The following is a 24,595-nucleotide window of genomic DNA, read 5'->3' as shown; positions in this document are numbered from 1 at the left end:
TGAACCATCTTTAGGGTCTGTGGAGAGGAGATCAGGGAGAGGTTCACTCTCAGCTTCCTGGTCCTCATCTGTTACCATCAACAGATTCACATCTGCCCTGTCATGGAAGAGTTTGAGGCGGTTCACATTGATCACCCTTTTGGGTGTCCTGCTAGTGCCTAGGTCTACCAGGTAGGTGACCTGACTCTTCTTTTCTAGCACTGGGTAAGGGCCACTCCATCTGTCCTGAAGTGCCCTGGGAGCCACAGGCTCCAGAACCCAGACTTTCTGCCCTGGCTGAAATTCAACCATAGCAGCCTTTTGGTCATACCAAAACTTCTGGAGCTGTTGGTTGGCCTCAAGGATTTTACTTGCCTTTTCCATAAACGTATGCCTACTACATAGTCCACTATATCTTGCTTAGGCTCATGAAGAGGTCTCTCCCAGCCTTCTTTCACAAGAGCTAGTGGTCCCCTTACAGGATGGCCAAACAGAAGCTGAAAGGGGGAAAACCCTACTCCCTTCTGAGGCACCTCTATGTAGGCGAAAAGCAGACATGGCAAGAGGACATCCCATCTCCTTTTGAGTTTTTCAGGGAGCCCCATGATCATGCCTTTCAAGGTCTTGTGAAATCTTTCAACAAGACCATTGGTTTGTGGATGGTATGGTGTGGTGAATTTGTAAGTCACCCCACACTCATTCCACATATGTTTCAGGTATGCTGACATAAAGTTGGTACCTATGTCAGACACCACCTCCTTAGGAAATCCCACTCTGGTAAAAATACCATTGAGTGCTTTGGCTACTGCAGGGGCAGTAGTCGACCTAAGGGGAATTGCTTCAGGGTATCTAGTAGCATGATCCACTACTACTAGTATGTACTGGTTCTCTGAGGCTGTGGGAGGTTCAAGTGGACCCACTATGTCCACACCCACTCTTTCAAAGGGGACCCCCACCACTGGAAGTGGAATGAGGGAGGCCTTTGGGTGTCCACCTGTCTTACCACTGGCTTGACAGGTGGCACAGGAGACACAAAACGTCTTGACCTTCTGGGACATGTTGGGCCAATAGAAGTGGTTGACTAATCTCTCCCATGTCTTGGTCTGTCCCAAATGCCCAGCAAGAGGAATATCATGAGCTAAGGTCAGAATGAACTCCCTAAACTCCTGAGGCACTACCACTCTCCTAGTGGCACCAGGTTTGGTATCTCTTGCCTCAGTGTAAAGGAGTCCATCTTCCCAATATACTCTATGTGTTCCTGTTATTTTTCCATTGGAATCTTCAGCAGCTTGCTGCCTAAGGCTTTCAAGAGAGGGACAGGTTTCTTGCCCCTTACACAACTGTTCCCTTGAGGGTCCCCCTGGGCCTAGGAGCTCAACCTGATAAGGTTCTAACTCCAGAGGCTCAGTTCCCTCAGAGGGCAGAACTTCTTCCTGGGAAGATAGGTTCTCTTTTTCTTGTTGTGTGGAAGCTGGTTCCCCAGTCTTCTTTCCTTTTCTCTTGGTGGGTTGGGCCCTTTTTCCAGGCTCCAACACCACTTTTTCACCCTGAGCCTTGCACCGTGCCCTTGTCTTGACACACACCAGTTCAGGGATACCCAGCATGGCTGCATGGGTTTTAAGTTCTACCTCAGCCCATGCTGAGGACTCCAGGTCATTTCCAAGCAAACAGTCTACAGGGATATTTGAGGAGACCACCACCTGTTTCAGGCCATTGACCCCTCCCCACTCTAAAGTTACCATAGCCATGGGATGTACTTTAGTCTGATTGTCAGCGTTGGTGACTGGATAAGTTTGTCCAGCCAGGTATTGACCAGGGGAAACCAGTTTCTCTGTCACCATGGTGACACTGGCACCTGTATCCCTCAGGCCTTCTACACTTGTCCCATTAATTAAGAGCTGCTGCCTGTATTTTTGTATATTAGGAGGCCAGGCAGCCAGTGTGGCTAAATCCACCCCACCTTCAGAGACTAATGTAGCTTCAGTGTGAACCCTGATTTGCTCTGGGCACACTGTTGATCCCACTTGGAGACTGGCCATTGCAGTGTTAGCTGGAGTAGAGTTAGAAGTGGAACCTTTCTTGGGACAGGCCTTGTCTCCAGTTTGGTGTCCTGGCTGATTACAGCTACGACACCAGGCCTTTTTGGGATCAAAGTTTTTACCCTTGTACCCAAAATTGGATTGTGAAGAGGCTCTGGGCCCTCCCTCCTGAGCAGGTTTTTGGGGCCCTGTAGAAGACTCTTTACTATTTTTCCCTTTGGATGTCTCAACACTCTTCCCCTGGGGAGTCTTTGTGACCCTTTTCTTTTGGTCACCCCCTGTGGAAGTCTTGGTCACCCTAGTCTTGACCCAATGGTCCGCCTTCTTTTCCAATTCTTTTGGAGAAATTGGTCCTAGGTCTACCAGATGCTGATGCAGTTTATCATTGAAACAATTACTTAACAGGTGTTCTTTCACAAATAAATTGTACAGCCCATCATAATCATTTACACCACTGCCTTGAATCCAACCATCCAGTGTTTTCACTGAGTAGTCAACAAAATCAACCCAGGTCTGGCTCGAGGATTTTTGAGCCCCCCTGAACCTAATTCTATGCTCCTTAGTGGAGAATCCAAAGCCCTCAATCAGGGTAGCCTTCATGAGGTCATAGAATCCTGCATCTTTTCCAGAGAGTGTGAGGAGTCTATCCCTACACTTTCCAGTGAGCATTTCCCAAAGGAGAACACCCCAGTGAGATCTGTTTACTTTTCTGGTTGCACAAGCCCTCTCAAAAGCTGTGAACCATTTGGTGTTGTCATCACCATCTTCATTTTTAGTTACAATCCCTTTAGGGATTTTCAACATGTCAGGAGAATCTCTGACCCTATTTGTGTTGCTGCCACCATGGATTGGACCAAAACCCATCTCTTGTCTTTCCCTTTCAATGGCTAGGAGCTGTCTCTCTAAAGCCAATCTTTTGACCATCCTGGCTAACAGTAGGTCATCTTCACTGAGGCTATCCTCAGTGATTCCAGAGGTACTGGACTCTCCTGTGAGAGAAGCAGCATCTCTGATTATCACATTTGGAGTCAGGGTTTGAGGCGCCCTGGCCTCCCTAACTAGGACTGGAGGTGGGACTTCCTCCACATCACTAGCTTCCCCCTCTGGGAGGTCATCCTCAGAGGGGTTGTTCTTGGCAAACTCTGCCAAAAGCTCCTGCAGCTGTATTTTGGTAGGGTTTGAACCAGTTCTAATCTTTTTTATTTTGCAGAGAGACCTTAACTCTGACATCCTAAGATTCAGGTAAGGGGTGACGTTGAGTTCAAGTTGGAATACTTTTTAAGAATCTAAAACTATCTCTAGAACTTAATTCAAACTTTTACAAAACTTTTAAACTCTAAAAGAAATGCTAACAGGGACTAACACAAGACCCTAGCAGGACTTTTAAAAATTTAGAAAAATAGCTCAAATTTCAAAAATCAGTTTCTAATGAAAATTTTTTGAATTTAGTCATGTGATCAGGTATTGGCTGAGTAGTCCAGCAAATGCAAATTCTTGTACCCCACCGCTGATCCAACAATGTAGGAAGTTGGCTCTGTATGCACTATTTCAAAGTAAGGAATAGTATGCACAGAGTCCAAGGGTTCCCCTTAGAGGTAAGATAGTGGCAAAAAGAGATAATTCCAATTCTCTATTTTGTGGTAGTGTGGTCGAGCAGTAGGCTTATCAGAGGGTAGTGTTAAGCATTTGTTGTACACACACAGGCAATAAATGAGGAACACACACTCAGAGACAATTCCAGGCCAATAGGTTTTTGTATAGAAAATTATCTTTTCTTAGTTTATTTTAAGAACCACAGGTTCAAAATTTACAAGTAATACTTCAAATGAAAGGTATTTCACTTAGGAACTTTAGGAACGTTGAATTAGCAAAATAGCATATACACTTTTCACACAAATGACATATAGCTATTTTAAAATTAGACAGTGCAATTTTCAACAGTTCCTGGGGGAGGTAAGTGTTTGTTATTTTTTGCAGGTAAGTAAACCACCTACAGGGTTCAAGTTTGGGTCCAATGTAGGCCACCGTTGGGGGTTCAGAGCAACCCCAAAGTTACCACACCAGCAGCTCAGGGCCGGTTAGGTGCAGAGGTCAAAGTGGTGCCCAAAACACATAGGCTTCAATGGAGAAGGGGGTGCCCCAGTTCCAGTCTGCCAGCGGGTAAGTACCCGTATCTTCGGAGGGCAGACCAGGGGGGTTTTGTAGGGCACCGGGGGGGACACAAGTCAGCACAGAAAGTACACCCTCAGCGGCACGGGGGCGGCCGGGTGCAGTGTGCAAACAAGCGTCGGGTTCACAATAGGATTCAATGGGCGACCAAGGGGTCTCTTCAGCAATGCAGGCAGGCAAGGGGGGGCTCCTCGGGGTAGCCACCACCTGGGCAAGGGAGAGGGCCACCTGGGGGTTGCTCCTGCACTGGAGGTCGGATCCTTCAGGTCCTGGGGGCTGCGGGTGCCGTGTCTTTTCCAGGCGTCAGGTCTTTGAAGCAGGCAGTCGCGGTCAGGGGGAGCCTCGGGATTCCCTCTGCAGGCGTCGCTCTGGGGGCTCAGGGGGGTCAACTCTGGCTACTCACGGTCTTGTAGTCGCTGGGGAGTCCTCCCTGTGGTGTTTGTTCTCCACAAGTCGAGCCAGGGGCGTCGGGTGCAGAGTGCAAAGTCTCACGCTTCCGGCGAGAAATGGGGTTGTTTCAAAGTTGCTTCTTTGTTGCAAAGTTGCAGTCTTTGGGGAACAGAGCCGCTGTCCTCGGGAGTTCTTGGTCCTTCTAGATGCAGAGTAGTCCTCTGAGGCTTCAGAGGTTGCTGGACCCTGGGAAGGCGTCACTGGAGCAGTGTCTTTAGAAGTGGGGAGACAGGCCGGTAGAGCTGGGGCCAAAGCAGTTGGTGTCTCCGTCTTCTCTGCAGGTTTTTCAGTTCAGCAGTCCTCTTCTTCTTAGGTTGCAGGAATCTAGTTTCCTAGGTTCTGGGGAGCCCCTAAATACTCAATTTAGGGGTGTGTTCAGGTCTGGGGGTTAGTAGCCAATGGCTACTAGCCCTGAGGGTGACTACACCCTCTTTGTGCCTCCTCCCTGAGGGGAGGGGGCACATCCCTAATCCTATTGGGGGAATCCTCCATCTGCAAGATGGAGGATTTCTAGAAGTCAGAGTCACCTCAGCTCAGGACACCTTAGGGGCTGTCCTGACTGGCCAGTGACTCCTCCTTGTTTTCTCATTATCTCCGCCGGCCTTGCCGCCAAAAGTGGGGCCGTGGCCGGAGGGGGCGGGCAACTCCACTAGCTGGAGTGGCCTGGGGTGCTGTAACAAAGGGGGAGAGTCTTTGAGGCTCACCGCCAGGTGTTACAGTTCCTGCAGGGGGAGGTGAGAAGCACCTCCACCCAGTACAGGCTTTGTTACTAGCCACAGAATGACAAAGGCACTCTCCCCATGTGGCCAGCAACATGTCTGGTGTGTGGCAGGCTGCTAAAACTAGTAAGCCCACACTGATAGTCGGTTAAGGTTTCAGGGGGCACCTCTAAGGTGCCCTCTGCGGTGTATGTTACAATAAAATGTACACTGGCATCAGTGTGCATTTATTGTGCTGAAAAGTTTGATACCAAGTGTAGCCATTATGGTGCTGTGGAGTTCGTGCATGACAGACTCCCAGACCATATACTCTTATGGCTACCCTGCACTTACAATGTCTAAGGTTTTGCTTAGACACTGCAGGGGTATAGTGCTCATGCACTTATGCCCTCACCTATGGTGTAGTGCACCCTGCCTTAGGGCTGTAAGGCCTGCTAGAGGGGTGACTTATCTACACCTATAGGCAGTGTGAGGTTGGCATGGCACTCTGAGGGGAGTGCCATGTCGACTTAGTCGTTTTATCCCCACTAGCACACACAAGCTGGTAAGCAGTGTGTCTGTGCTGAGTGAGGGGTCCCCAGGGTGGCATAAGACATGCTGAAGCCCTTAGAGACCTTCCCTGGCATCAGGGCCCTTGGTTCCAGAGGTACCAGTTACAAGGGACTTACCTGGATGCCAGGGTGTACCAATTGTGGAAACAAAGGTACAGGTTAAGGAAAGAACACTGGTGCTGGGGCCTGGTTAGCAGGCCTCAGCACACTTTCAAATCATAACTTAGCATCAGCAAAGGCAAAAAGTCAGGGGGTAACCATGCCAAGGAGGCATTTCCTTACACAGACTTTAATGCAAAGAATGACCCACCTGGATATCGTTCTTTTATGGACCGCTCTGCCCTTCCTCTTTCCTATACTGTATATACAACGAATAGCTGGTCTTCCAAACTGAGAGCCCTTCTGGGGTCCAAACGATGGAGTCTCTCTTCCTCCTTTGAGGGGTGAAGAGGAGGGTAGAAAGATAGAAGTGTAATGGTCTGCCCAATATGGAAAGGAGTGACAACTTTAGGTAGGAAAGCCGCCCTGCTTTTCAGCACCACTCTGTCAGGAAAGAACAAAGTAAAGAGAGGTTTAACACTAAGGGCCTGAAGCTCACTGACACGCCTAGCCGACGTAATAGCTATCAGGAAAGCTATCTTAAGAACTAAAAATCTTAATGGACAAGAATGCAGGGGTTCAAACGGTGAACCCATTAAAAAGGTTAAACCAGATTCAAATCCCACTGAGGCATAAGAAAGGGAGTGGGAGGAAATTTGTTTGTTAAACCTTTTAAAAACCTCATAACAATAGGCAATTTAATCAAGGAGGGTTGGTCTGGAAGGCAAAGAAAGGCTGACATTTCCGCCAAATAGCCTTTAACAGTAGCAACAGCACAGCCCTTCTGTGCTAAAGCCAATGCAAACAACAGAACATAAGATAGATGGGCACTCAAGGGATCAATTTGTTTCTCTGCACACCAAGCCAAGAATTTTGCCAACCTGCTGGCATAAACAGTCTTAGTGGAGTGTCGCCTGGCCGATAAAACAACATCCACTACCTCTGGTGGGAAAGAGAAAGAACTCAGATTGCCTCGTTCAATCTCCAGGCATGAAGATGCAGGCTCTGGAGGTGGGGGTGTAGAACCTGCCCCTGCGACTGTGAGAGGAGATCTGCCCTGAGAGCGAGACAGAGCGGACGGCACAGTGAGAATTGGAGAAGGTCCGTGTACCATACCCTTCTCGGCCAATCCACAGCGATTAAAATGACCTGAGCCCGATCTTGGCGAATCTTGCTAAGAACCCGAGGAATCAAGAGTAAGGGGGGAAATGCCTAATGGAACTGGTCGCACCAAGACTTCAGAAACGCATCCCCCAAAGCTCCTTGCACCGGATACTGGAGGCTGCAGAACGTCGGGCAGTGCGCGTTCTCCCGAGTGGCAAACAGATCTATTCGCAAAGAACCCCACATCTGAAAGATGTGACGGACCAAATATGGATGGAGACGCCACTCGTGATCAGCCGAGAAATGTCAACTGAGATTGTCCGCACGTACGTTGAGCACCCTGGCCAGATGATTCACTACCAAGCAAAACCAATGGTCCTGAACACAGGACCAGAGCCGCGGAGCCTCTCTGCAAAGAAGGTACTACCCTACTTCTCCCTGTTTGTTTATATACCACATCGCGGCAGTGTTGTCCGTCAAGACTTGAACTGACTGACCGTGAAGGGCTGGGAGGAAGGCCTTGAGAGCCAGACGTATCACCCGCAATTCTAACAGATTGATATGAAAAGTCTGTTCCACTGGAGATCAAAGACCTTTGATCTCCAGGTCCCCCAGATGAGCTCCCCACCCTAGAGTTGAAGCATCTGTTATGACCGTAGCCACCGGAGGCGGCAGTGAAAACGGCCTTCCTTGGGAGAGGTTGCCGTCCACAGTCCACCACAGTAGATCCGCTGCAGTGTCTCTGGAGATCAATATCGACTCTTCAAGATCCCCTTTGTGTTGAAACCGCTGCCTGCAGAGGCACCATTGGAGAGCCCTCATGTGCCAACGTGCATAAGCGACCAACAGAATGCAAGAAGCGAACAGACCGAGCAGGTGTAGGACCTTGAGGACTGGAATAACCGCTCCATTTTGAAACATTGGAATCAACGCCTGGATGTCCTGAATCCACTGAGGCGGAGGATAGGCCCGATTCAATGTTGTATTCAGTACTGCCCCTAAGAACAGGAGGCGCTGAGAGGGCTCCAGGTGAGACTTGGGAACATTTATCGAAAAACCCAGACTGAACAACAACTGAGTTGTCATTTGCAAGTGATGCAGCACGAGCTCTGGAGACTTGGCTTTGATCAACCAATCGTCCAGGTTAGGGAATAATGATATTCCCTTCCTTCCGAGACTTGCTGCAACCACCGCATCACCTTTGTGAAGACTCAAGGTGCTCGACTAAGACCAAATGGAAGGACCGCAAACTGGTAGTGTTGCAACCCCACTACAAACCAGAAATATTTCCTATGTGACTTGAGAATAGGGAAATGAAAGTAAGCATCCTGCAAGTCGACAGACACCATCCAATCCTCTTTGTTCAACGCCAGACGTATCTGCGCTAGAGTTAGCATCTTGAATTTCTCCTGTTTGAGGAACCAATTCAAAATCCTCAGATCCAGGATTGGTCTCAACCGACCATCCTTCTTGGGAATTAGGAAATATCTTGAATAACAACCCTGACCCCTTTCCTGCTCTGGAACCATCTCCACTGCACCTTTTGATAACAGGATTTAAACCTCCTGCTGCAACAACAGGAGATGGTCTTCTGAACAAAACGAGGGACGGATGGGAGGGGGAAACTCCTGAAAAGGAAGGGCATATCCTTTCCTCACAATATTTAGAACCCAGGAGTCTGATGTGGTTGACTCCCACTCACAGAGAAAAAAGACATAACCTCCCTCCTACAGGAGAAGTATGGCTGAAAATGGGGAGAAAACTAGGGCTGCTTCCCTTATTTTTGTCCTCCAGAGGAAGAGGATGATGCAGGGTGCTGCTGGGTAGCCCCTCTTGTCCGAACCCTCCCCCGCCCTCTAAAGGATCTATATGGAAGGCTGGTAGGCTGTTGGACTGGTCTTCCACGGTAAACGGCTCCACGCCCAAACCACCTGAACCTCCGAAAGGACATGAAAGGGGTAGTAGTGGAAGCCTGCAGACCCAAAGACCTTGCTTTGGCCCTACTGTCCTTAAAGCGTTCTAAGGCAGTCAGCTTTAGCTCCAAAAAGCTTCTCTCTGTCAAAAGGCAGGTCCAATACAGTGGTCTGGACATCAGATGAAAAGCCAGAGGACCTCAACCACTCATGCCTCCTGGCAGCAATAGAGGTACCCACTGCCCTGGCCACCGAGTCTGTGGAATCCAGACCAGACTGGATAATCTGTGTAGCCGCCACCTGAGCATCCAACAAGAGTTCTCCAAATTGTCCTTGCATTTCCTGCGGCAAGTCTGGAACCATAGCTTTACCTGTGTCCATCACGGTGTGCACATATCTACCCAATACACAGGTAGTGTTTGCTGCTTTGAGGGCCATAATACAGGAAGAAAAAGTCTTCTTCGCTGACTGCTCCATTCTCTTGGACTCCCTGACCGAAGGAATCACAGGGAAGGATCCTGGTGCAGACTGCGTGGAACATGAGGCCTGAACTACTAGACTGTCCAGGGTAGAGTGTTTTGACAAAAAACCTGGATCTCCAGGGGCCACCCTATACCTTCTTGCCACAGATCTGCTGACAGCTGGGGATGACACAGGCTTCCTCCATACCTATAAAATAGGCTCCGTAAGAGCATCATTAAATGGGAGCAATGGTTTTTCAGAAGCTGAAGAAGGATGCAGGATCTAAGTTAGAAAATTCGTTTTCACCTCCGCAGCAGGCAAAGGAAGATCCCAAAAATCTGTCGCCTTCCTGACTACAGTATGGAAAGAGGCCGCTTCCTCTGTAAACTCCCCTGAAGAAGAAAGGTCCCACTCCGGGGAAGTGTCTAGCCCACTGGCTGAGTCAAGTCCTTGAAAATCACCCAAGGGCTCTGCAATTTCTCCTTCCTCCAGCAGCTGCCTTTGGTACTCCTGCTCCTCCAAAAGCCTTAAAGCCTTTCTTCGTGACCTCAGCATAGCCTCTAACCTTGGAGTCGACATAGAATTAGCTGACATTGATGACACTGGCTTCAGGACTGAAAGAAGCGGACCAGGAGAAGGCCCACTACGGTCCAAACCGTAGCCATCTGGCGCTGGAGCGGATCCCATCGGCGACGTGGTCACCTGAGTCCTTGGCGCCGGAGGTCTATAAGGTGATGTCATCGGCGCCACAGGTCTTTGACGCAACGTCATCGGCGCCAAACCAGCAACCTCAGCCGGATGAAAGTGCATAAACGGCGCCACCTTGTAAGGAGCCGGGGAGCCCAATGTAAATGCTAACGGACCCGTGGGACCAGCCGGTGCACCAGCAGTGGCCATAGCATTAAACATGGCACGGAGCCAGCAAGGAAGGATACCGCTGGTCTTCATGTGGCACTTGTGCCGGCTGAGCATCTGAATCCTGCAGGTGAAAAGCGAGGACTCTCTCGAGGCGCCATCACCTCAAAGACCTACGGCACCGGAGAAGCCTGAGGGCTTTGAGGCTGTGAAGTCACTGTAGGACTAACCTCCCACGTCGCACAGCACCATCTAGATGGAGACCTGGTGCTTGACCGGCTTCAAGCCAAATGGCCGCGAGAGTCATGTCGACGCCGCCTCTTATGTTTTTTAGACGAAGTGTGGGAAGATGATCTATGATGGCTTTTCTGTCCTTTCTTCGCCGTAGCCAAAAAGAGTTTGGCATCTCTCTTCTTCAGCAGCTTCAGATTCATGCTCTAACAGGATCGACACTCCTTGATGTCATGCTCAGAACTTAAACACCAAAGGCAATCATCATGAGGGTCAGTAACCAACATGCGACCCCCGCACTCCCGACAAGGCTAGGAGGAGACATTGTAGCTCGAGACAAGAGGGAACACCTTCGAAACAGTAGCAAGCGCTAGAAAACCGTCGCGGAAAAAAGGGGACTGACGTCAGCACTCTGGCGAGGACCTCTTATTGGCACGGTGATGTCAGTCGGAGTCGCGTGGAGCCGTGCAACTGTGACATCCTTGTCGACGTGGAGAGCTGGGAAGAAGATTTTCTGTTGAATGCTGGCGCATTGGGAGAATTCATAAGGTGAGGAATCCACAGGTGGTTGTATACATCAGAAAATTAAATATCCTGCCCCCTAAGGGAGAAGCATGAGCCACGATGGATAGAAAACTAGGGCCGCTTTCCTTGTTGGGTTCCCCCAGAGGAAGAGGATGAGGCAGGATGCTGCTAGGCGGCTCCTTCTGCACTAACCCTCCCCATCCTCTAAAATATCTATAGAGAGGGTTGGCAGGCAATTGAGTGCTGGACTGTGACCTTCCAGGATAAGAGGATCCACGGCCAAACCCCCTATACCTCCGAAAGGACCTAAAGGGTGTAGATACTGATGCCTTTAGCCCCAAGGATCTTGCAGTAGCCCTGCTATCTTCAAACCATTCCAAAGCAGAGTCGGACTTGGACCCAAACAACTTTTCACCACCAAACGGAAGGTCCAGCAAATTTGTTTGAACGTCTGTCGAACAGCCAGAAGACCTAAGCCACGTATGCTTCTTGGTCACCACCGAAGTGCCCATTGCCCTGGCCACTGAATCCGCTGTATCCAGATCTGACTGGACCATTTGTTTGGCCGCCGCTTCAGTGTCCAGAAGGAGCTAATCAAACTGCCCCTGCACATCCTGAGGCAAGCTTGGCCATCAGGTCATGAACATACCTCCCCAGCACACAGGTAGCATTGACCGATTTCAGGGCCATACTACATGAGGAGAAACTTTTCTTGGCTGCCTGCGCCATTCTCTTGAACTCCCTGTCCGATGGAGAAGCAGGAAACGCGCCAGGTGCAGATCAGCAGAACAAGAAGCTTGGACCACCAAGCTCTCAGAAGTCGGATGTTGAGATAAAAATTGAGGATCTCCAAGAGCAACCCTGTACCTCCTAGCCACCGTCCTGGAAACCGCTGGAGTTGTGACAGGTTTTCTCCAAATGTGTAAAATAGGCTCAGTAAGAGCATCATTAAAAGGAAGTAGGGGCTCTGCAGAAGTAGAGGAAGGATGCAACACCTCAGTCAAGATGTTTGTCTTCACTTCTGAAGCTGGTAATGGAAGTTCCAAAAATTCAGCATTCTTCCTTATGACAGTGTGATAGGATGCTGCCTCCTCTGTAAATTTATCCGGGGATGAAAGATCCCACTCAGGGGAGGTATCCAGTCCACTTGCAGAGTCCAGACCCTGAAACTCCCCCAGAGGCTCAGGAATCTCTCCTTCCTCTAACAACTGTTGCTGGAATTCCTGCTCCTCCAAGAGCCTCAAGGCTCTCCTCTTTGATCTTAATCTGCCCTCCAATCTTGGCATCGGCAGAGAGTTAGCCTACGTTGATGACGCCGGCTTCAAGGCGGATGGGCGTGGTGGTGGAGATGTTGGAGATACACTGCGTCCTGACCGGGACCCATCCGGCGCCGATATTGATTCCATCGGCGCCGTCGGCACCATCGTCCGAGGTGATGTTATCGGTGCCGAACCAGCACTCTCAGCTGGATAGAAGGGCACAAACGGAGCCGGCTTGTAAGGGGCTGGCGAACCCAAAGAATACGCTAATGGACCCCGTGGGACCAGCTGGTGCACCAGCAGGGGCCACAGCCTTGTTGAAAATGCTAAACATAGCATTAAGGAAAGCCGCTGGATCCACTGTAGGAAAGTAGCCTCTTTCTAGCATGGTTACCCCCACTTTTGGCCTGTTTGTGAGTGTGTGTCAGTGTGTTTTTACTGTTTCACTGGGATCCTGCTAGCCAGCAAAACGAGGTGTAGTGTGTCCTAAGGAAACTTGCAGTACTTTACTCCTGCTTTTCTGGGCTCTGGGGTGGGGTAATTTACTTACCTTTACTGTATTCTTACCTTTACTGTATTCTTACTCTCCCAGTGATTCTACACACACTACACTTGTCTAGGGGGAATTCGTCATTCACATACCACTTTTTTAGTATATGGTTTGTGTTGCCCCTAGACCTATTTTCTCCCATTGCATTCTATAGGATTTCCTACTGTTTGCATTGTTCTATGACTATTTACTTGCCCAATTTTGGTGTCTAGTGTATATATTGTGTATAATACTTACCTCCAGAAGGAGTATTGTCTCTAAGGTATTTTTTGGTACTGTGTCACCCAAATAAATACCTTTATTTTTGGTAACAGTGAGTATTGTCTTTACTTGTTTATAAGTACTATGTAACTATAAATGGTATTGCATGAGCTTTGCATGTCTCCTAGTTCAGCCTAAGCTGCTCTGCTATAGCTACCGCTATCAGCCTAAGCTGCTAGAACACTACTACTTCACTAATAAGGGATAACTAGACCTGGTATAAGGTGTAAGTACCCAAGGTACCCACTACAAACCAGGCCAGCCTTCTACATCCACTCCCAGGGGCCGGAAAGGCCCGAAACCTCTGCTCATCCTGAGGAACTTGGGTCAGATCTGAAACTTGAGCCGCCGGCTCCTGAGCCAACATGGGTGAAAAATTATTAGGAGTACTCGTCGGGAACTCAACGACCTAAATCAGTTATGTCGCTGGAGAAGCCTGTGGACTCTCAGGCTGGGGAGTAATAGTTGGACTTACCTCCAAAGCCGTACAATGTCGTCTCGGAGGGGACTGAGACCGATCTCTGGAAGAACGTGTCAAGAATTGTGCAGGCGCCGCTTCTTATGAGATCTCAAGGACTTGTGAGAAGAAGACTCCATCGCCTTAAGTCTTTGATAACCCTTGTGTCCCCTCTTAGCTTTTGCTAAGAAGAGCTTAGCCTCACTTTTCTTTAAGGCCTTCGGGTTCATCCTCTGGCAAGACATGCACCCCTCCACATCGTGGTCCGAACTTAGACACTACAAGCAATCTTCATGAGGGTCTGTGACCGACATACGACCCCCACACTCACAGCAAGGCTTAAATCCTGATTTCTTTGGCGGAGACATTGTAACAAGTACAACAAGATACCTTCGAAACAGTAGCTGTTCAAGAGCCAGGAAAAAAACGTTAGTGACGAAGGCGTGGAAAAATGGGAACTGAAGTCAGCATGCTGGCGAGGACTTCTTATTGCCATGATGATGCCAGACAGAGTCGACTGTGGAGCCGTGCAATTGTGACGTCCTCATCGACGTAAAGAGCTGGGAAGAAAGTTGCTGTCGAATGCTGCCGCATTGGGAGAATTCTTAAGGTGAGGAACCATCAGGTAGTTGTATCCATCAGAAAGTGTCCCTACCTTTTCAGTGCATGAGAAACTGGATGTTGGGTACATAACTGATGTTACAGTTTTTCACCCTCTTTCTCTCTGGTTAAACATCTGGAATAGGGCTGAGACAAAACTGAACAAGCATATTTTAAAGGACTTTTTGTCCCTTGACCGTTCACACCATGTCTCCTGGCTCAAGTATATTATCCTGCAGAGCTTAGGTAGGGTTGAATTATTTGACATCCCGGAGAGAGTAATGAAGTCTAATCCCATATTGTTAAAAGAATACTTCATGTGGCAGTGGTCCATGGCCAGAGAACAGGCAGTCCTTCAGATGCCCTGTGCCCATAGGTACATTCTGTTGTAGCAAGTCCCAACTATGGAGCCTTATCTATCAATTCTATAGAGCACATATGACTGCTTCCTGCTTACTAGGTTTAGGATGGATTTATTATTGCACTCAGTGCTATCTTAAGGATTTTGGAGGCCGTGGGCCAAATACATTTTGGGGGCCCCTGTTCACAACAGCTTAGAATTTCTGATCCAATTTTAGCTCTTTTATGCCCCCTTTGGCCAGATCACCGACAGTGCACAGACACATTTGTTCAAATTCTAAATGTGTTTCCATCCAATATTCAGGGATGGTGACCTGTGTTTTCAATACTGTAACACAGCAACAGCTCACTAACATTACTGCAAATAATCTCTGTAACACCCTCCGATTTCTTATATTTGAGAACCCGTTTTGATCCAAAAGAAACTTTTCTATGGATGTTGCATGAAACAAATATAACATTTCTCTGCAAAATATCTACAAAAGACTATCACACCTCAACCACACTAAAAATAAAATAAAGCAAAACAGCATTTAAAACTATTTGTTTAATAATTGATCATGGTCAGCAGAGTAAGGCTTTCTGCAGAACAGAGTTGGCTCTGTCAGGGACCCAAAGAAAGGCTGGGGTACTGTGCTAGAGCCCAATTTGCCCATGCCCTAAAACTTCCCTGATTGCACTACTTGATAGCTTTTACCTAGGGTCGGAGTAGGGCCCACATACTTGATCCTTGCAGCTGTCAATATGACTTTGCAGGATACTCTGCACTTTATAATGTTCCATATTTTTTATGTAGTCCCAAGGAAGGCTTACACTATCCCGTTATTAAAACAGGTAACTTTTCCCAAGTTCGTTCTGCTCTAAAGCAGTGGTTCCCAACCTGTGGGCCGGGGATCCTTGGGGGTCACCGAAACCTCCTCAGGGGGTCCGCGGCTTCTTTCAAAATTTAATAATATTAGGTTCCAGCTATCAGTAATGACTCCTTGGGGGTCCCTGTGTTCCAATAATGATTCAGTGGGGGTCCCCGGGCTCCAGTATTGATAAAATGGTGGTCCACAGAAGTCAAAAGGTTGGGAACCACTGCTCTAAAGTATATTCAACCTCTTCCGGGAGAAATCATCCTTAACATAGTTAGCTTTTTGAGAGTCTCAATAAGAATGAGAAAAAGTTGCGATTAGTAACACTGTATGTTTAGTGGCGGACACCCACTATTAGGGGCATGTTTTTATGTATGTTTTTTATACAATTTTGAATGCATTTTAAGTATAACGTGCTTGTTGCTTCTGATTTGAATCCATTAATAGGAATGTTTTTGACTTTTTAAATGTTTTAATTTAGCCCAGTTTTTACTATCTGATTTTAGTACATGCATTGTTTTTATGGTGTTGCTTTTACGGTTTGTTCAAAAACCAAATAAAGCTGATTTTTGAGTTGAGTCCTACCAGCAAACTGTAATAGTGTCAGGAGAGGAGAATATTTGTGCAGTAACTCTTACCTTACAAAAAGATGCTGCCCATTATCTTCACAAACAGCTTCTGCCAAATTGTAGGAGATGCAATCACCCAATACAAATACATTAAAGAAAAAATATGAGAGTCTTACTATAGGCTTCCTCTAGCCAGGAACATAGGCCAAGCAAAGGTCTAAACATGGCTTTATGATGATTTAAAATGCTGGTAAATACATTCCATGACAGTAAACGGAAATCACCAATTAATAATGAATAATTCATACAGTTCTACATTTGCTTGCCATGACATACATTTTTAAAGCATGGCTTGAGACTAGAAGCTGGACAATTCATGAAAACAAGTTTCAAAATAACAACAGTGGATTACCCACTCCTTGGTCTCAGGACATGATATCCATATTCTCCGAACTACACAGATAAAGAGAAGGATGTGAATATTACGTCAACATCACTCAAGGGATTAACCGCTGCCGTGCTGAGGACTGCTGGGAGCCGTTCTCAGCCACATTGGGCGTGTGCTGAGGACGGATCTGAGCTGTCCTCTCACCCACCAATGCTGAGAGTGCAGGTGCTACCCCCAGGGGCCTCCCTCTACATGGCCCCATTGAGGCTGACACCCCGACCCCTCCCTCGGCAGTCTGATGACATCAGCGTGCTCACCGTGCGCCAGCATCATCAAAAGCCGCAGGGACACGCTGGAAGCCATTTGCGTCCAGCATGTCAGATAACACATGTATGTTTTTCCTCCTGGGAGGGCAGAGACACACAGGGGGAAAGGATGGAGTTTTTCCTTTCCTCCTAGGTCTCTCTGCAGTGCATTTTGGCTGGCGGGATCGCAGGTGGGGTCGAGATCCCGCAGCAGGCGTGCACCAACTGGGCCACCAGAGATGTTCTATTCTTTGGAGGAAGTGGCCCCTTGGGCAAGGGTCGCTCCCCTTTATTGGGACATCTATTTTGGCAGTTTCTGCCCCCCCTCTGGGGGCAGATCGGCCATATTTTTAGGCCCATCTGCCCCCAAGAGGGGCAGTAAGCCACTAGGCGGCAGGTATTTTATTTATTTATATGTCGGGGTGCGGCCGATTGGGGGCAGATTGGCCATATTTTAAGGCCCATATGCCCCCAAGACGGGCAGTAAGCCACTAGGCGCCAGGTATTTTATTTATTTATATGTCAGGGTGTGGCCGATTGAGTAAGGTTCGCTCCTAATTATGGCTGTTTTCTGCTCCTTCTGAAGGCAGGTCGGTCTTATTTTTAGGCGGGCTCAAAGCCACTGGACACCAGGGATTTTCTTTTCTTTTTTTTAATATTTTGCGGAGCAACTCCTTGGGCAAGGGTCGCCCCACATTATGTGTGCCACATTTTTAGGTCCATCTGCCCCACGAGGGGGTTAGAAAGCCACTAGACTTATTGGGGAAATATTTTGCCCATTTTCTGCCCCCTCTCGGGGAAGATCAGCCAAACTTGTATGCCCATCTGCCCCCAATGGGGGGGCAGAAAACCACTAGACACCAGGGAAAATGTGAGTGTGTGAACTGGAGTTCAGCTGATGGTCTGCATGTACTGGCGTTTGGCTGGCTGTGTGTGTACTGCCATTTAGCTTGCGGTGTGTGTAGACTGGTGTTTGGCTGATAGTATGTTTGAATTGTGCAGTTATCTGGCAGTGTGTGGGTGGACTGGCTTCTGGTTGGTGATGTATGTGGCTGCCATTTGGATGGTGGGGTGAGTGAAGTGGTGTTTGGCTGGCGTAAGGGTCACTCCCCTCTAGGGTGGCAATTTCCTGCCTTTGTTTTGTGGCCCTCTTGGGAGCAGATCAGATGTTTGAGATGCTGATCTGCCCCCAAGGTCAGACATCATAATGTTTTATAACTGTTTTATTTCTTGGTATCATTTTAATTTGAGATCTTAATGTTTTCTCTTTTTTATTCTAATGCAAAGCTTTTGATTTCATTGGTGGCGGCTCCTTGCAGTTTGTGTAGTTGCATGTGTTTGGTAAGAAAACGTTTTTGTATTGTACTTCAAATGAGTATTATTGCCCTACATGAATGCATTTTTTAACAGTATAATAATAGCAGCATATTTAACTTTTGTTTTATTGTGTGTCAAATTCGCCTTGGATTTGAGAAAGGTGTGTATTATGTTGTCTTGTTTGTAATTTATTTTTGTTTTTCCTTTCTAGTAGGATATTGTTGTTGCTTTCTGTGTCTGTGCAGAGTAGGTGCAGGTGATCCTCTGTCTAGCTGTCTCTGGCAAGTGAGTGGTATCGTTTTTGAGAATATAGGTCTTTGTGTGCTTTGTATTGATTGACTTTTCCTTCTAGAATTCTATATGCCAGTAGTTTTACCCTCTGTTTTATAAAGCCACACTTTGTTTATTGCTCATTTTACATAGTGGTGGGTATTGTTGACTTATTTGTTGTGTTACTTTTATTAGCAAGGATTATGGGTAGCCGCAGGATTACTGCTCAGCAGGTTGTTGGTTTGCTTTTCGAATCTTCCTATGACTATTGTTCTGACACTGACTCCTTATCTGAGGCAGAGGAGGAAGTCCAAGATTCTGGCAGAGAATTTTCTGGCTGAGAGGAGTCATCTGAGGAGTTTTATAAAATGTACAGGCTTGCTAGGTTTCCCAAGATGCCAGCTCAGCTAGGGCCTAAAATCCACAGCTAGGCACATTGCAAAAAAAAGGGTCAGTTTTCCTTGGAACAATGTGATGTGTCCATGTTGTGTTTTGGGCTGTTTTCTGTCGCAGGCACTAATCCACCAATACTGGAAAAATGGAGGACTACGTAGCGAGGCTGCTGATCACGCTATCTGGTGCTGACTCACTCTAAAAAATGTTTATCATCGAAAGGGCCTACTGCGCCCTGGCGACTCACCCTCTACCAGTCGCCCCAGCGAAACCAATCCTTGCTAGGTTCTTAAACTATCGAGACCAAGATGCTGTCCTTCACTTGGAATGGGGAAACCAATTTACAGTTCGAAGGCAACACTGTGACAATCTACCTAGACTTCAGAGTGGCAGTACAGGAAATTTACAACAACCAAACAAAAGCTGAGATTATCCTCCACACCATATGCAATGCTCTACCCAGGCTAACTATGCATTTCCTTCCAAATCAACAATCATCCTTTCACGTCTCCACAGCACGTAGCCGAATTTATGCTGTGCAATACCATTTGCTCATCCCCGGCAGGCTCACCAAATATACCACCTAGACCAGTTAAGCCCATATCCGAGCCAGGCTAAGTGAACAACTTGTGGACCTACTCACTGCTTGGCTCAACTCTATTAAGTGACGCTCAACGAACATACTCCATGATCACCTTGCTTGAGGTCCTCTTGATGGGCTAACACGGGGCGGACTGGGTGCACCCAGATGACCCCCTTGGCTTGCACTGCCCCAAATGACTTACACTTCCCATCTACATGCGGGATGTGCACCTGGGCACAATGTGCCACTTAAGGGACTAATACTACACCCTGGACACCCCATTTCACTCAAGGCTGAACCTGACTGGCTTTCTAGACAACCCCCAGCGGGAGATCCTCCAACGCACTTCAGCTGTAACGTACTGGCTTGCTCTCTTATCCATCTTATTCTTTCTGTGACTACCTTTCCCTTTCACATATCTCTCTACCTTGCCCTTATCCTCATTATACCCATCTGTCGCCTCTTAGAACTATCTCTTTCTTTACATCATTCTCTCCCTAAAAGGATAAAATGAAATTCAACACAAAAATCAACGTCTCTGTGTTCTTATTATGGCTTTTGCTCTGTTAAGAAGTTTAAGAGAGGCTTATTTATTCCTGATGGGATTGGGCCGTCAGCATGGGTGGATGAGAGACAGCTCGCATTGTTACTATGTTCATATGCTCTACTTCTGGTGATGCAACATTGCATATCATTCGCAGATTTGCCCCCGCACATATCCTCCTCCACATGCACCTCTACACCTGCCGTGGGATCTCCAATACTACCCAAATTAACACTGCACCAATAACATACAACTGTCTCTCCTGGAATGTCAGAGGACTGGGCGACCCACGTAAACGTAGACATATACTTTCCTCCATGGACAGGCAGAATGTCCACCTCACCTTATTACAGGAGTCACACATTTATAATTTAACAGAATTGATAAACACAACATTTGCGGCCCGCTGGGCAGCCCATAGGCAATTCTCTACTTATTCCTCTTATGCAGAAGGAACTATTATCCTTTATTCGTAAGTGAGCCCCATAGACACTAATGGATGCCATAAATAATATCCTGAGGTGGTACACATCAACAATGGTCACTATGGCTAACTGTTACAGCCCCAACATAGATGATCCCACATTCTTTGACAGACTTTGGGGACAGATTACAGACATGTCATGTCAGTTCCACACACGTCCTATGGGGAGAAGACCTTAACGTAACATTAAATGTGACACTGGATAGATCTCACATCCCAGTCACATACCATGGAACAGCAGCAAGACTTGTTCGGGAAATAAGCTATTAGATGCATGGTAGACACTGCACCCCCTACTCACACTACTCCATGGTACATAATAGTTGGTCACACCTAGACCACTGGTTGATGTCCAGGGGACCGAGTCACTGGATATACAAGATCACTCACCTAACATGCACGTACTCTGACCATGCCCCAGTTCTAATGGAACTGCGCCACCCTGCACTTGGACGCCCAGGGGTGAATTGGAGGCTCTCCCCTACCCTGTTGCTTGACACTCATTTTCTAGAGGAACTGAGGCAGAAAATTGACGATTTTCTTGACTGCAATAAAGGCTCAGTCCCGGCGATAAGCAAGATGTGGGAAGCCTTCAAGGTCACAATGCGCAGTCTATGTTTGACTAAGGTTAATGGGATACTGAGATTAATACATTGTAGGAACCTGCCTCTGTATATACTATTTCAAAGCAAGAAATAGGGTGCACAGAGTCCAGGGGTTCCCCTTAGAGGTAAGACAGTGGCAAAATTAGATAATTCCAATGCTCTATTTTGTGGTAGTGTGGTCGAGCAGTAGGCTTATCAGAGGGTAGAGTTAAGCATTTGTTGTACACACACACACATGCAATAAATGAGGAACACACACTCAAAGACTTACTCCAGGCCAATAGGTTTTTATATAGAAAAATATTATTTCTTAGTTTATGTTAAGAACCACAGGTTCAAGATTTGCAGTAAACTCTTTAACTGCAAGGTACTTCACTTAGATACTTTAGGAACTTTGAATGAAAACAATATCATATACAGTCTTTGTAAAAATGGCAATAAGCTATTTTCAAAGTGGACACAGTGCAAAAATCAACAGTTCCTGGGGGAGGTAAGTAAAGGTTAGTTTGTGAGGTAAGTAAAACACTTACAAGTCTCAGTCCTGGGGCATAGACAGCTCACCGTTGAGGTTCAAGGTAACCCCAAAGTTACCACACCAGAAGCTCAGGGCTGCTCAGGTGCAGAGGTCAAGGTGCCCAAAAGACATAGGTGCCTATGGAGAACAGGGGTGCTCTGGTTCTAGCCTGTCAGCAGGTAAGTACCTGCGTCCTCTGGGGGCAGACCAGGGGGGTTTTGTATTGGTTTTAATGGAGGGACCCGGGGTCACTCTAGCGGTGCAGGCAGGCACGGGGGCTTCTCGGGACAGCCACCACCTGGGCTAGGCAGAGCATCACCTGGGGGTCACTTCTGCACTGAGGTTCAGTTCCTTCAGGTCCTCGGGGCTGCGGGTGCAGTGCTGGTTCCAGGCGTCGGGTCCCTTGTTACAGGCAGTCGCGGTCAGGTGGAGCCTCTGGATTCTCTCTGCAGGCGTCGCTGTGGGGGTTCAGGGATGTCGTCTCTGGCTACTCACAGGCTCGCAGTCGCCGGGGAGTCCTCCCTGTGGTGTTTGTTCTCTGGATCTCGAGCCAGAGGTGTCGGGTGCAGAGTGTGAAGTCTCATGTTTCCGGCGGGAAACGTGAGTTCTTTGGAAGTTGCTTCTTTGTTGCTGGTTTTGAGCATAGCCGCTTGTAGGAGGCTGGCCGGGCTTGTAGTGGGTACCTACTAAAAATAAAGGTACTTTATTTTAGTGACAATATGCTAAAAGTATCTCACAGGATATACTCCCTTAGGAGGTAAGTAATATACACAAAATATATAGACACAGGCCAAAATCAGGTAAGTAATAGTTAGAAAAGTAGTCCAAACAATGTAGAACACAATAGAATGCAATAGGGAGAAATGGGCCTAGGGGCAGCACAAACCATATACTCCAAAAGTGGAATGCGAACCACGAATGGACCCCAGGCCTAGTGTAGTGTGTAGAGGGTCGCTGGGAGTGTAAGAAAACACTAAGGGTGTCCAAGATACCCCACCGCAAGACCCTGAAAAGTAGGATTAAAGTTACCCTACTACCCCAGAAAGACAGTAAAGTTGAGATAGGGGATTCTGCAAGGACAAAAACTGACTGCAAAACACTGAAGACGGATTCCTGGACCAGAGGACATGTAAAGGAAGGGGATAAAGTCACCCAATTGTCCGGGGGGGGGGCAGGAGCCCACTAAACCCAGGATGAAGGTGCAAAAGGGCTGCCTCCGGGTGGAAGAAACCAAAGATTCTGCAACAACAGAAGGTGCCAGGAACTTCACCTTTGATCAGAAGATGTCCCACGGCAAGCTGGGGGATGAAGAGTTGTTTCCAAGCAGAAAGACCGCAAACAAGCCTTGCTAGCTGCAAGAGTCGCGGTTGAGGTTTTTGGGTGCTGCCAGGGCCCAGGAAGGACCAGGAGGTCGCCCCTTGGAAGAGGAGACAGAGGGGGTGCTCAGCAATACAGAGAGCCCACGCAGAATCAGACAGCACCCGCAGAAGCACCTGAACAGGCACTTAGAAGATCTGAGGACAGTGGTCGACTCAGAGTTACAAAAGAGGCTCCCACGACGTCGGATTCCAACTCAGTGAGTTGGGCAATGCAGGACGGAGTGCTGGGGACCTGGGCTAGGCTTTGCATGAAGGAAGTCTAGCAAAAGTGCACAGGAGCCCGAGCAGATGCAGTTCATGCAGTACAGAGGATTAATGTCTGGCGTGGGGAGGCAAGGACTTACCTCCACCAAATTTGGACAGAAGGGCCATTGGACTGTCAAAGATACTTGGACCCAGCTCCTATGTTCCAGGGACCACGCTGGTCAGGATGAGAGGGGACCCAGAGGACTGGTGATGCAGAAGTTTGGTGCCTGCGTTGGCAGGGGGAAGATTCCGTCGACCCACAGGAGATTTCTTCTTGGCTTCCAGTGCAGGGTGAAGGCAGACAGCCCTCAGAGCATGCACCACAGGAAACAGTCGAGAAAGCCAGCAGGATGAGGCGCTACAATGTTGCTGGTAGTCTTCTTGCTACTTTGTTGCTGTTATGCAGGCGTCCTGGAGCAGTCAGCGGTCGATCCTTGGTAGAAGTTGAATAGGGAATTGCAGAGGAACTCTGGTGAGCTCTTGCATTCGTTATCTGGTGAGATACCCAAGGGAGGGACCCTAAATAGCCCACAGAGGAAGATTGGCTACTGAGAAAGGTAAGCACCTATCAGGAGGGGTCTCTGACATCACCTGCTGGCACTGGCCACTCAGAGCTGTCCATTGTGCCCTCACACCTCTGCATCCAAGATGGCAGAGGTCTGGGACACACTGGAGGAGCTCTGGGCACCTCCCCTGGGAGGTGCTGGTCAGGGGAGTGGTCACTCCCCTTTCCTTTGTCCAGTTTCGCACCAGAGCAGGGCTGGGGGGATCCCTGAACCAGTGTAGACTGGCTTATGCAAGGACGGCACCATCTGTGCCCTTTAAAGCATTTCCAGAGGCCAGGAGAGGCTACTCCTCCCAGGCCCTTCACACCTATTTCCAAAGGGAGAGGGTGTAACACCCTCTCTCAGAGGAAATCCTTATTTCTGCCTTCCTGGGACCAGGCTGTCCAGGCCCCAGGGGGCAGAAACATGTCTGAGGGGTTGGCAGCAGCAGTAGCTGCAGTGGAGAACCTGGAAAGTTAGTTTGGCAGTACCCGGGATCTATGCTGGAGACCCGAGGATGCATGGAATTGTCCCCCCAATACCAGAATGGTATTTGGGTGACAATTCCATGATCCTAGACAAGTTACATGGCCATGTTCGGAGTTACCATTGTGACGCTACATATAGGTAGTGACCTATTTGTAGTGCACCTGTGTAATGGTGTCCCCTCACTCACAAAGTCCGGGGAATTTGCCCTGAACAATGTGGGGGCACCTTAGCTAGTGCCAGGGTGCCCACACACTAAGTAACTTTGCACCTAACCTTCACCAAGTGAGGGTTAGACATATAGGTGACTTATAAGTTACTTATGTGCAGTGTAAAATGGCTGTGAAATAACGTGGATGTTATTTCACTCAGGCTTCAGTGGCAGTCCTGTGTAAGAATTGTCTGAGCTCCCTATGGCTGGCAAAAGAAATGCGGCAGCCCATAGGCATCTCCTGGGACCCCAATACCCTGGGTACCTAGGTACCATATATAAGGGAATTATGAGGGTGTTCCAGTGTGCCAATGAG

Source organism: Pleurodeles waltl, chromosome 7, assembly GCF_031143425.1.
Source record: "Pleurodeles waltl isolate 20211129_DDA chromosome 7, aPleWal1.hap1.20221129, whole genome shotgun sequence".
Classification (NCBI taxonomy): Eukaryota; Metazoa; Chordata; class Amphibia; order Caudata; family Salamandridae; genus Pleurodeles; species Pleurodeles waltl.
Note: the sequence above shows the minus strand (reverse complement) of the source record.